We start from the raw sequence: 12,745 nt of genomic DNA, 5'->3' as shown, positions 1-12,745 counted from the left end.
GGATGTGTGAAATCACCTGGAGATGAAGAACAGGAGAACAGACAAAGGTGTAGGTCCAATCCTGGCAGACAACACAATGCCAGAGCAAGAAGACGAGGAACTGGAGATCAAAATGAAAGCAATATGTAGTTAAGGGATGTAGCAAAATCCTAAATTTGAGGAGTATCCTACTGAAGTCAAAGCCCCTGGAAAAGAAAAGGATCAAGAGACCACTCCATCAGATAAATGTTGTCTGGACAGGAATACGATCAAAGACAAGAGCAAAAGCACATGGAACATTACATACAATGATAGGAACATCGAGCATGTGGGCTCAAAAAGAAAAATCAACATATGAATATAGAGGGGTGGTAAATGGGTGCTGCCCAAATGATTGAGATAAGCAACCACTGAAGAAATGCTGGAATGGATCATTACCAGACGATTTCAGACCAGATGGAAAAAATGAACCAAAATGACCTACAGCAAGAAGCTCCAGGATGTTGATATGATAAGACTTCTCAATTGCAGACCAAAAACCCCGGTTCTTCCAGCTGATGAACCCACACCCTCCATCCCTGAAGGGATGCATCCAGGAAATGTGGAAAACCAGATGATGTGCGAGTCATATCAAACCACTAATGCCAATGGATGACAAGGGTAGGAAGAATGGTAAAAATAGCCAACAAAGAATCCCTGCAAAATTCCTCTGGTTGCAAAAGGCCCATAAAAGAGCCCACATAGGCAAGATATTGGATAGGTTGCAGTAAGGACTTCTCCAACTTGATTAACAGCCCATTATAGCCTCCTCCAGGAGCACCTAATAGGGTAACAGGTGGACTCCTGTTTGGAACAAGCATACGGTAGTCAGTCAACCAAAGAAAGAGGAAAGTGCAACCTGAGAGTATGTAAGTAGCGAATGAATGTTCTCAATGCCCGACAAAACATACAAGGCCAAAGCAAGTCTGAAGGGCAGTGCGCAAAACAGAGAAACCACCCCGTGGAGAATAGACCAAAAAGAGGATCACGAGTGACGAAATATCAGGATATACAAATAAGCATTCGTGACATTCCTCTTTATCATCAATAAACCTGGAGAAAAAGCCCACCTAAGGGTGAGAAATGACTAAGGTAAACCGGGGCAGATGGAAAATTAGAATGAGATAGGACAAACCTAACACAAGTGCCAGTCTCCAGTTTGGCACAAGGACATCAAACAGCCTAGAATAAAAGCCTGGAGAAAGATGATGAACAAGTGCAATGGCCTGCAGAGACAGAAAATCTTGTAACACCTCAGACAGATGCAGGAAGATGGCAGAATCTCAAGTCATGGGGAAGGAAAAAGGTACCAGGGACAAGGGAGGTAGAGAAAGAAATAGTAGGACAATTCCCTTTGATAAAACTTGAATAACCCATGGAACTGTAGTAAACGATCACCAAAGGGTAATAATATAATATAGTCAAGCTCCCACTGGACCTGAACCCTCTGGTTAGTCTCCAGCACTTGGTGACATGCCCATCAATGTTTAATAGAACGACGAGAAGAGAAACACCTGGAAGGGGACAGGGATGGGTATATAAGGACAAGGACGGGAAAGGAATAGGGCATGTCGTTACTCCAATTGCAACAAACGTGCCAACAAAGAGGAAAGGGTCGATTGTTGATGCACAGATGTACATAAAGAGACTGGCTAAACGGCTACTACATTATTTCTAATTTTAATCATATGTATTAAATAAAAACATTATCACCATTATCAGTGATAATAAGATATGTTTTCATTATTTAATTATCCACTTCTCTGATTTACAAAAGATTAATGCGAGATTAATGCCAACAAGCCCAATGTTGTTGACTGAATGTTTTTTCTGGTGAAAATTAGGGATGATATGCCAAAATGTTTTTAAAAAGAAAATATTTTTCAGGCGAATAACATGCTTTTCACAAAATGTATAAATGATAATCTTCAGAAGAGGTCTATCATATGAAATGAAGGGCAATGAAAAAGTTACAAATCAAATGTAATCACTTAATGAATCCATTGCTTTATAGATTAACAAACACCCTAATTACCCAGCTATAAGCAGTACTACTCAGACAGACCTGCAACAAACCGTGGTACTCATAGCATGGCATCTTGTAACAGATTAGAACCCACGAAGATGAAGCTAAGTGGCAAAAGCCATACACATGCTTCAGAGAACATTACACAACATAATCAAGATCTCTGCTGGAAAATCAACACAACTCAGGTATACAAACTGCTTCCTTAACATATCCATTCAAATGTTGTATACCTCCAGCAGTAGAAGAATGAGACATATTGGTGATGTCACCAGATGTAGTGCCTATAGTTTGTGTGACTGAACAGTTGAAATGGGTGCTGGTAAATCATCATTCTGGTAAACTAGATGGTTTATGGAAGGAATACTGTAAAACATTATAGTATTAGAATGGTGTCTTTCATAGTGGAATCTAATCTGCTGTAGGGCTATCAGACAGACCATCACTAACCATGGAATGAAATGATGAGGTGGGGCTTCAGAATAGATTTAATAACAATAATAAACAACTAAGTATTATGGCTGATTCAACACGGAATAAGTTTTACTGTCAGAAAAAAATCCAAAATTTTAGGTTCTTGTTTTATACAGCTGATGAAGTTTCAATAAGTAATTTGAAGAAAGTGTATAATAAGTTGTATGGAAACTCCTGTGGTCTAGAAATATTACTGCAGCAAGAAGAGCTGTATCAAGTTTATTCACAACAATGCGGCAAACATGTAGTGGATTTCTTCAGCTTGTTACTACAAACATGTTATTACAAATTAGATTTCACACAAACAAAGTAAAAAAAGACAATTACAGCTACATATTTTGTTTAATAACACAACTGTAGAAGGTTTAATCAACACATTACCTCATTTTTCTCTAATGCTTCATTACACTTTTCCTCTTGCTCCTCTTTTGCTATACCAAACTTCAAAATAGTATGTATAGAACTTTCTTCCAAAGAATCAGCTTCCCCTGTATCTATAAATACAAATAATGTAAGTTTGTCTATAACAAGACTCAATATAACTTATACTTCACTAAATCATAATCAAAATCCATACAATGCATTTATATGTACCCGGACTGCCACGCACACTGTTAGTTGTAGTACAAAATAGTGGTTAATTAGGTAGTCAGGGTACGAGAGCAAAGCACATTCCTAAATCTTGTAGCAGAAAGTTCTTATGAAGAGTAGATACACTTCTGGACTTAAAATACTCATCTGACAAGTTTAACAAATTCATGCAAGCAATCGAGTCAGCAGGCAGTCAGGAAAAGAATCAAAAGAATCGGTCATTGCAATGGGAACACTGACTAAGGAAGTAAAAGAATGTGAAAATTAAGCAGTATGCTACACCCTTATCTTGATTGGAAATATGAGACATCCATTGCAGAATAGATGCATGTCATGTCTCTAATGTCTAAAAATGCCATGCATGGATGTGCACACTCAGGTGGGAAACCAACCAATATCCTCTATTCACCTCCAGAAAGCATCACTCTCTAATGGAATACTAGCACAGAGGATGGAATAACATCAACAACAATTATAAAAGATTCATACATGGTTACCCAAAACTGCCTAAACACAGAATCTCACGTTACAAGAGAGAGAGAGAGACAATGTAGATTTTATTTTTTCAACCATTGTGAGAGATTAATTATTAGAGATTCAACATGGCTTGAAGAAATCATACAATGTAATACAAAACTAGGATTTGCAATTGTTGAATTTATGCAGTATGTTAAAATTTTCATTCCATAATATTGAATTATTTGTCAACAGCAGCACAGTAATACAGCAAACTCAAACTTATATAACTAGTAAAGTACATTCTGAAGGTTCATTGATTTTCATCAGACTACTCCAAATCACAAAAATGGGCTAGGTTGTTATGAAAGTACTTGTCATGCCCTGAAACACTGTAAAACTGTCATAAAAAGTAGCCTTTGCTGGAATGCGAATGATTTGAACGGAGTTGGTGAGGTAGCAAGTATGACAGTAGAAAGTTCTTAGTACTATATTGGTAGTTCTCCAGTTTCAAATATAGGGGCAATTCATGTAACCACTCATTTTGTAGCTTTTAAGATACACTTGTCAAAAATGTTCTTAGCAGTAGTTATTAACTGCATCAATATAAATCATTTTTTTCCTTATGTAATTCTATGTACTATAATTTTTTAAAACTGCCCTCAAATAAATCTCTTAAGATTAAATGATTTATCTATTTCTAATGTTAAACTGATGTTTCTGGTTTTGATATCACCTTTGTAGGTTCTACTTTTAACAGCTAAAGAATCCATTAAGTTGTTTTGTTAACCACTTTTATGAAATATAAGAAAGTTGGAGGCAGCCATTTTACATCCTGACAACTCTTGCATGTTAGGCTATTATTTCATTTATTTTAGATTAAGGAAAACATACTGATGAACTGTGAGTTTTATAAAACATCATTGGTGTAGCAGAAGTAAAAGAAACAGAAGAAAAGAGTAGGTCTCTATATTAATTTTTCTTCAATGAACTATGTTTTTCAGAGGTAAAAAAATTCACTAATAAAATGTTTGATTGTTGTTAAACAAAAAAACTACAAAATGGGTTATCTGTTTTTTATTCCTAGTTTGTTCAGATTAGATATTTTTTTCACTGGGGGAAGAGTGATTCTCATGATTCGAAGCTCTCAAGTTTGATTCCTATTGGCCCAAAACTTGCCCACCATTTTTGTTACTAGGGTTATCTGCCACTACCGCTATTTCTTAATGCTGACTAAAAAGAAGGCATCTGTGGCAACTCCAACTAACAATTTTTGTTAATAATTTATTTTTAAACTGCTGACAGAGAAGTCAAATGTCAAGTTTTTGTTAATTTTTAAAATACTGACTAAACATAAGGTAAGAATCTGGCAGAACCCAATTACTGGGGCCACTGACTAATCAATTAACAAATATTATTAAATACTCAACTCTAGTTTGAGTAGTCTCCATTTTATACAGCATGGTGTTTCCACTAATACAGAACTAAGATAATGTTCTTTTTCTTTATAAAATATTCAGTTAGTTTCTACCAGCAGTCCTACATGGAACTATAATGACAGCAGTCATGGGAAGGGGACATATGATGGGATTGGCAGTACTCTAAAGAACAGCAGATCAGTTGGCAGCTGAAGGGAAGGACAGAGATAACTATGAGGTCTGAGTGGAAAAGTTAAAGGAAAGAACAAACACTGAAATATCCATTGTGTGCAAGGAGATTATCAGTATGGATAAGAAATATTCCTGGTTTTAAAAGAAGGAAGAAAGGCTCATCAGGTTTTATGGAGTTAAGAAGCTTCAAGAATGTTGAACTTTATATTGCTCAGGTTTTTCCATAGAATACCTGGAGCGAGATATGCCTATTAACATATTGGGCACCTTCACATACTGCACAACTCTGATAGTAAATAACCTCCTTTTACATTATCTCTCCAAAAATGATGCTGAATTCAACTATGATTAGGCTAAACTTAAAGTTTTACAGTTAAAATGCTATCAAAAATAAGCTTGTTCAAAAAAAAATTAGCTATTACTTCAACTGTTGCCTTTTCATACAAGAAAGTGAAATATGAGGATGTCTATGAAGTAGACTTGGAAGTTGAAGCACACCCATCAGTGTCTCTACCCACTTCTACCTTACTGGATTCAAGATGTTTTACTTTGAAAAAAAAATATTATAGGTAAATTGTGGCTACAAATTTGACTTCACATGCAAAACATGCACAAAATACATTTAGTGCAATGAACACAAACTGAAAAAAATGAGTATGAATTTCTGAAAGAATAAGCAATGTCTCTAATATTAGTGGAAAGCAAGAAATATTTTAAGATAGAATTATTTAATATATGACCATTCCCTTTTTGATATGTAACCATATGTACTTATTACCTGTTTTTATAAATATAACATTTTTTTTCTCCCATTTAGTATTATCTTTCTACCTAGTTTTGGCAAAAGCACACAGTCCAGAAAAACACTGAAGTTGTCTTGTTCTATATAATGTATAGAATCTACTCTATTAGATATGATTATGTGGTATGTCCATGTTGAAAAGAGACAACAACTGCAACGTCCTATGCTGGACAAGTCAATGATAGCTTTATCTCACAGCCAACAAATTCTGTGAGAGAAAGACCAATAATGTCATGACACCATTGGAAAAGAAAGGATACAAGTTTTCTTGCACCATTGAAGCATTTATTCTTTCTCAGTTGAACCCAATTCAACCTTAAACATAGTTCTACAGAAGTCAATTGCAACAGATGGAAAGCTCAGGTACCAGAGGTGTTAGATCTAGGGTGTTGGGGGGCAGAGTTCCCTCTAAGCTGCGCAGCCACACAACAACAAATCAAATGCCACACTCTTAATTATTCTAGTTCCACACATCCTCAATAATGGTGAGGAGTCAACATGTTGACGGCCTTAATAACCCTGGCAGTTGATAGGCCTAAAGTCCAAATAACTAACTGATAGCATTGCAAAGCAGCCTAATGATTCAATGGGGTTGATGGTTTAAACATCTCCCCCCCCCAAACAAAAATCATAGCACCCTTTGCTTTGATACTGGTGCACATGAAAAAAATTCATTCTGCACGTGGTTTGTAAAAATTAGAGTGAACATATTTTACGCATTTGAGTTATATAGCAACTGTAAATTATTATAATTTCCTAATGCCCATAGAAGCTACCCTTCAGCTGCCAACTGATCAGCTGTTCTTTAGAGTACTGCCTATCCCATCATATGTCCCCTTCCCATGACTGCTGTCACTATAGTTCTGTGTAAGACTCTGCTGGCAGAAACTAACTGTATATTTTGTCATGAAAAAGAACAGGGAATCAGGTATCAATTAGAGAAGGAGAAGCTTTCAAACAATTAATGAGTCACAAGGAAACAGATACATGGAAAATTGTTCAGTACTCAGGTTTTACCTCATTCATAGGTTATAATAGACAATAACATTATTAAAGTGTCACTGCATTCATGTTTCTGACAAAGAAAAAAATAATTAAAAGAATGCAGCCTAAAATTTTAATTATTAATATAAATCCCTTGGATATGGAATGAAATCCTGTAAAAAGTATGAAATTTGCAATCAATGATGGAAATTTCAGGTGCAATGCTAAATTAAATAAACTAAAATTCACAATACTTGGTTGAGAAGAAGACAAAACATTTAAATTCTAAATATATACACTTACTACTAATTATTGTGAAAATTTCATCTTCCTTCTTCATCAATTTGATGTCCAACAAGGCATCCTGCTCCTCATCAGAAATGGGTTCAATCTTCGTCTTTAAGTTTAATACTTCCATGATTATATAAACTTTAGAAGCTTCACCTTTATATTCTTATCAGACCTTGCAGTTAGACTACAGAAATATAAGTTAAGAATCAGAACTAGAAGTCACATTATTCAAAAAGGTTAGTCTTCAACATATACTAATATCAAAATTAACATTATCTTGATAACTTTCTTATCAAATTATAAACTTTATCTTTTCACTTCTGTATACTAAAATGGTGACATAACCTAATATAAACTGATTTTGAAACAAGTTGTGTAGCAAGAGACCAAGATAACCTTTATCAACATTTTCCATGTAGTTGAAATATGTATGTAATAACTAGGGAACAGGTTTTTACTCTACTAACTTGATACACCTCATATACAAAATTACACAAAAACGTGACAACACTGGAACTACCGATCTTGATAAAAGAGTTAGCACAAAGGATCACATATAAAGTGTAATAAACTTAAAATAAGACCCAAAACTCGAGCGCTTTCGAATAGTTGACTATTCTTCTTCAGGAGAACAAATACTTCAAGCCGTTCAGGAGTTGAATTGTTGACAGCTTCATTCTTTCTACACTCTCCATGGCCTTTATACTTAAAAATAAAATAAAATAAAATTTCAACAACATATTTGTACTTACAAGTTACACAAATATGCACGGTAGGTTTTCTTCACACAAATTTGTGAGATAGAGTATTCTGTTATTATTTTGTTGTAATTTTGTATACAGTTTATTCATTATTCTTTCTACGTTTAGTTCAACAATGCATTTTTAATTACATTAAAGCGCTAACAAACTTCTTAAGTTCTACATTATGCCTAGACCACGTTGAATTTGAGTATATTTGTTTTGTAAAATTCATACAAGCTTCCCCTAGCGGTGACGTACAGATATTAATGCTGTGAAAGATTATGTACATTAGCTAATAACGTGTTTATCACCTCGTGGTCTAACCACTGAACTAAATACCTTGCATTTGACCTCAAAGTTACTAAGTTCATAAGACAGGGTTAAAACAAATCTTGCTCATTGTTTCTCGATATTGTTATTGATCTTGAAGATTTTTAATTTTGGAATATTGTGCTTTTTCAGAATTATAAGTTGTTCTTTTTACTAATCCCTGTATTTATTTAAATTAATAATACGGATACTTAAGTGGTATTGTTTCTCATGAATCATGATAGTGGTTCATATTAGGGATCGCAAAGAAACTTTCTCCGACTCTAATGGAACATTCGGGAAAAAACCACCTTAAAAAGCAGACTTATTCTTAAAGCAACGCTCAAAACCTTCATTTTCAATAATAAGTTACCCGAGCATTGATAATAAGCAAAATAAGTGATTTTACGATTGTAGAGAAAATCAATATTTGCCCATTTGTTCATATTGTTACGTCTCCGTTTCTTAATTAACTTTCCGTAACTTCGTTCCGACGAAACTTTAGCGACACAAGTCCTTACTTAATAAAACTGGTTTATTCTTTCTGAATATAACTTCACGATATACTTGATTTCAACATTCGCGCTAAAACAAACGCTATAACGAACGTTAACTTCAACAATACTTTCTCACTGCAGATCAATTACTCACTACCTACACACATTGTTGTCCCGTTGTGAGCGTCTTATATATATACCAGACAAACATATATCTAGTAAATGCTAGGGCATTCACGAAGGAACAAGGTAGTTCTAGAAACGTGGCGTGACACTAGTCACGTGACCTCGCTGACGCAACAATATTATTAATGTTGTTGTTTCACAAACCTACAGCAAAATCGGCTGAATATTTTGCACCAGAACCTAGACAGATATACTATATCAAGCGCTGCGAATGTCCACGACCTACTTAAAAGTTGATTTACGTGGTTATAAATGCATAATAGATGCGATCTTGTTCTGAGCTACTGATTTTGTACTCGATGCGTTTTAAACTCGTTTACACGAAACCACAGGCACAAAATTACCTGGCCCAGTTAATCATTATTTTAAAAGACAGAGAGCTATATTTAAAGCTATGCTTTAGACGCATTCATTTTATTTGAGAAGGCTGCTTTTCTACTGGTAAAATTTTATAGACCCTTAGTGTAGGTTATGTCTTATTTTAGGTATATATATATTTGCCCATTGCTGTGCATTAAAAAGCCAATAAAAATATGATTTAAATATTGAGAATTTAAAATCTACAAATAGGATTCACAAAAAAAATTATGTCACTGTTGTCTATTTTGCATGAATGATTTGTTTGACTTATTTCAGCAAACACTTGTGCACAGCAAGCTGTTGAAGAACATAAATGTGTCATGTAGATTTGAAAAGGTAAGCATGTTAATGCATCTTTTAATATTGCATTAATCTGTGTTGTATTATCTTAGAAGAAACATTATTCCGTTTTGACGATATTGCTTTGTTGCTCCTCGTCTTTTGTTACAAAACACTGTGATACTGATGGAAACTGATCATTAAATCTGTGATGATACAATCTTTGCCTTCAAGATGGTCCTTTGAGAACAACTTCACATTTTGTTTGTTGTATTTGCATACCAGAACATATGTTTATTATTTGTTGTACTTTTATTATTTATCTTGGATAACTTCAGTGTGGTGATTGGGTGGCAATATAGCCAATGCAGCAGTAAACTATTGAAAGATGTGTAACATTCAACTGAACGTGTATACACGTGTGTAGCTTAAAATGTATTCTCCATAAATGGAGATAAAAAACTTAAGAAACAAGATTAGTAAAATTTATTAATTTAAACAGGGAGAATATGGATCACGAGAAAGTACAGAAACAAGATGAATCAAAATGCAAATATTATATTTTCAGGCCTACAACTAGGGACTCTAAAAAAGTAAACAAACAAGGATGGAAATAGTGTCTACATTATTTTTTCAAGCTAAAAATCCCTATTTTGAATTCAATCAAATTAATAAGTACTGTAGACATCAGAACTCGCCGTGAAAAAAAAGGCTTCCACTGCGAAGAAATCTAGAGAAACAGTTTTCGTGTGTCACAACTTTGCCCCCCCCCCCAATGGCACAGAGATATTTCTGCGGACTTACAACGCTAGAAACCGGGTTTGGATACCCGTGGTGGGCAGAGCACCGATAACTCATTGTGTAGCTTTGTGCTTAACTTCAAACAAACAAACACAACTTTCAATAACAGAGTAAATTATCGAACAACTGATATTTTATTTTATTGAGTGAATACGTTCATTTTTTCTTAAAACTACTGTTATTTGCTTTGTAGGTTATAGTGCTTAAAATAAATTTGAATAATAATACTAGTTTTGTAAGTGAATTTAGAACTAAATTAAACCTAAATCTGCCAAGCTGGCTGATGCTGTTGCAGGCCGTTAATATATCTTATATCTAAATTACGCTCTTGAATAGCCAAACTCTACTATAATAATCTTTGATGTTTGTTTTTGTTTTGTTCACAAACGTTAGTGTATCGTAATCTTTGTAAACAACTGTCAGAACATTATTAGAGCTAAGAAATACTTTTAAAAAAATTTAGAGGCGTCGACTTTATCAAACGCTCTTTGAAAATCTCCAACCAAAAAAACTCCACTTCTTCACCAAACAGTGTCGTAAGGGGTAAGACTACGTTTAAACAATTCTGACATTTTTTTGTAATATTCGGCCATGCCAAGGAAAAGCATAAATTCCTTCTTGTTGTTGGGTACAGGAAACCTGACTACAGTTTCAACCTTTGAATCTACTGACTCCACCTTACTTTTCATTCATTTGATTATTAAATTCACTTTCGATAGCCTACCAAATAATGCATGGAGGCAATGTACATAATTCTCCCAAGTGCTACTATATATACTACCATATCACTGATATACATGGTGAAAACCCTCAAATCCATTATTGATATCATTCATTAAATGTCGAAAGGTGGCAGAAGCATTTTAAATTCCAAACAGCATTACATGATACTACCAAAGAACAAGAGGAGTAAGGAAGACTGATACCTGTTTCGTCCTTTCAGTGAGAGACGCCTGCCAATATCCTTTCAATACGTCAAATTCACTGACTATTTTTGAATGACCAATTTTATCAATACAAACATCAGTCCTAAGAATTAAGTATCATGTGATTTTTGTCACCACGTTAACTTTCCAAAAAGTCTGTACAGAAACGAGAACTATTGTCAGGCTTGAATCGTAGTATACTGGGAGTACTCCATTCATTTTGACTCGGTCCATTAATTCCGTTTCCGAGCATATATTGAATCTCAGCCTAGTGACTCTTTGACTGCAAACAACAACAAATGGAACCCATCATTCCAATCTTTCTCATTCTCCTGACAATAGAGCTGATGCTTCTTGGGACTGAGGATGGTATGTGCTCAATTTATATTGTTTGATGTTAAGCTCATGTATTACTTATTGTAAAATTTCGAACATAAAGTTAGATCCTTGATCAAACTGAACATTCCTAAGTAAACCTACAAGAGTAAGGAATTTTATCAAAGCTTTCACAATGGCTAGCAGTAATTTGATTCTCTGAGGTGGTATTGCCTCTGGGTACCTAGTGGAAGTACTTATAATAGTCAACAAATATTGATTACCCAACTTCATTTTCGGTAAGGGTCCAATACAAACAATAATTCATAGCTAACGTGTTCCTCAAATGCTGGAATAGGCCTCAATGGTGCTTTTGAGATATTTTCATTTGGCTAACCCACCATCTGACAATTGAAACACACACAAAAATACTGAGACACATGCCAGCAAATTTTTGACCAATGAAAATGAGAGGTAATTTTCTAAATGTCCAGCTCATGGGTTCTCATGAACTAAACTACGAATTTCTCGACAATATTTGTAAATAACTATCTTGGATATACAAGACTTGAAAATATTTTGTGTTTGTAAATTCTGTACTTTTAGTTAAGTTATTGTTAATTATCTATTGGTTTAATGTAAGTGGCTATTGTTCGGGATGAACAATACCAAGGAAGGGGCAGTGTTACGACAGCGGTAGTCACGTGACGCTGGTAACACGTCATGGGTTTCTAGAAGGATCATGACTGTTCCCAACAACTCTAGTCTTTACTACGCATTCTCGATTTTAGTATATAAGCCGGCAAATAAAGTGACGGCATAGATAATTGCAGACAGGCAGAGACAGACAATTTAGTCAAGCGCGGTAGTGACCGTAAGTAAAAAGCGTGAATCGTTGTGAATTATAGCGTGTGTTTAAGTTAAAGTGGCTGTGGAAATTAAGTGTATTGCAAAGTTGTATTGAGAAAGAATAAACTAGTTTTCTTTAAGAAAGGACTTGTATCGCTAAAGTTTAATCCGAAAGAAATTATACGGGAAATTAACAAACGACCAGACACGTAACAATAGACTTTGATA

At 34.7% G+C, this 12,745-nt stretch overlaps 1 protein-coding gene across 1 annotated transcript in view; it reads right to left on the bottom strand.

Moving 5' to 3' along the window:
* Nucleotides 1-8,196, bottom strand: part of LOC106461912 — a 164,331-nt gene extending 156,135 nt beyond the window's left edge. The window contains exon 1 of the mRNA XM_022389004.1: nt 8,005-8,196. The gene's annotated coding sequence lies outside the window, so the exon portion shown is untranslated. The remainder of the gene's footprint in view (nt 1-8,004) is intronic.
* Nucleotides 8,197-12,745: the final 4,549 nt, after the last annotated feature.

This window comes from Limulus polyphemus, unplaced genomic scaffold (assembly GCF_000517525.1).
Source record: "Limulus polyphemus unplaced genomic scaffold, Limulus_polyphemus-2.1.2 Scaffold1057, whole genome shotgun sequence".
In the NCBI taxonomy this organism is placed as follows: Eukaryota; Metazoa; Arthropoda; class Merostomata; order Xiphosura; family Limulidae; genus Limulus; species Limulus polyphemus.
This window is presented reverse-complemented; position numbering and strand designations above follow the sequence as displayed.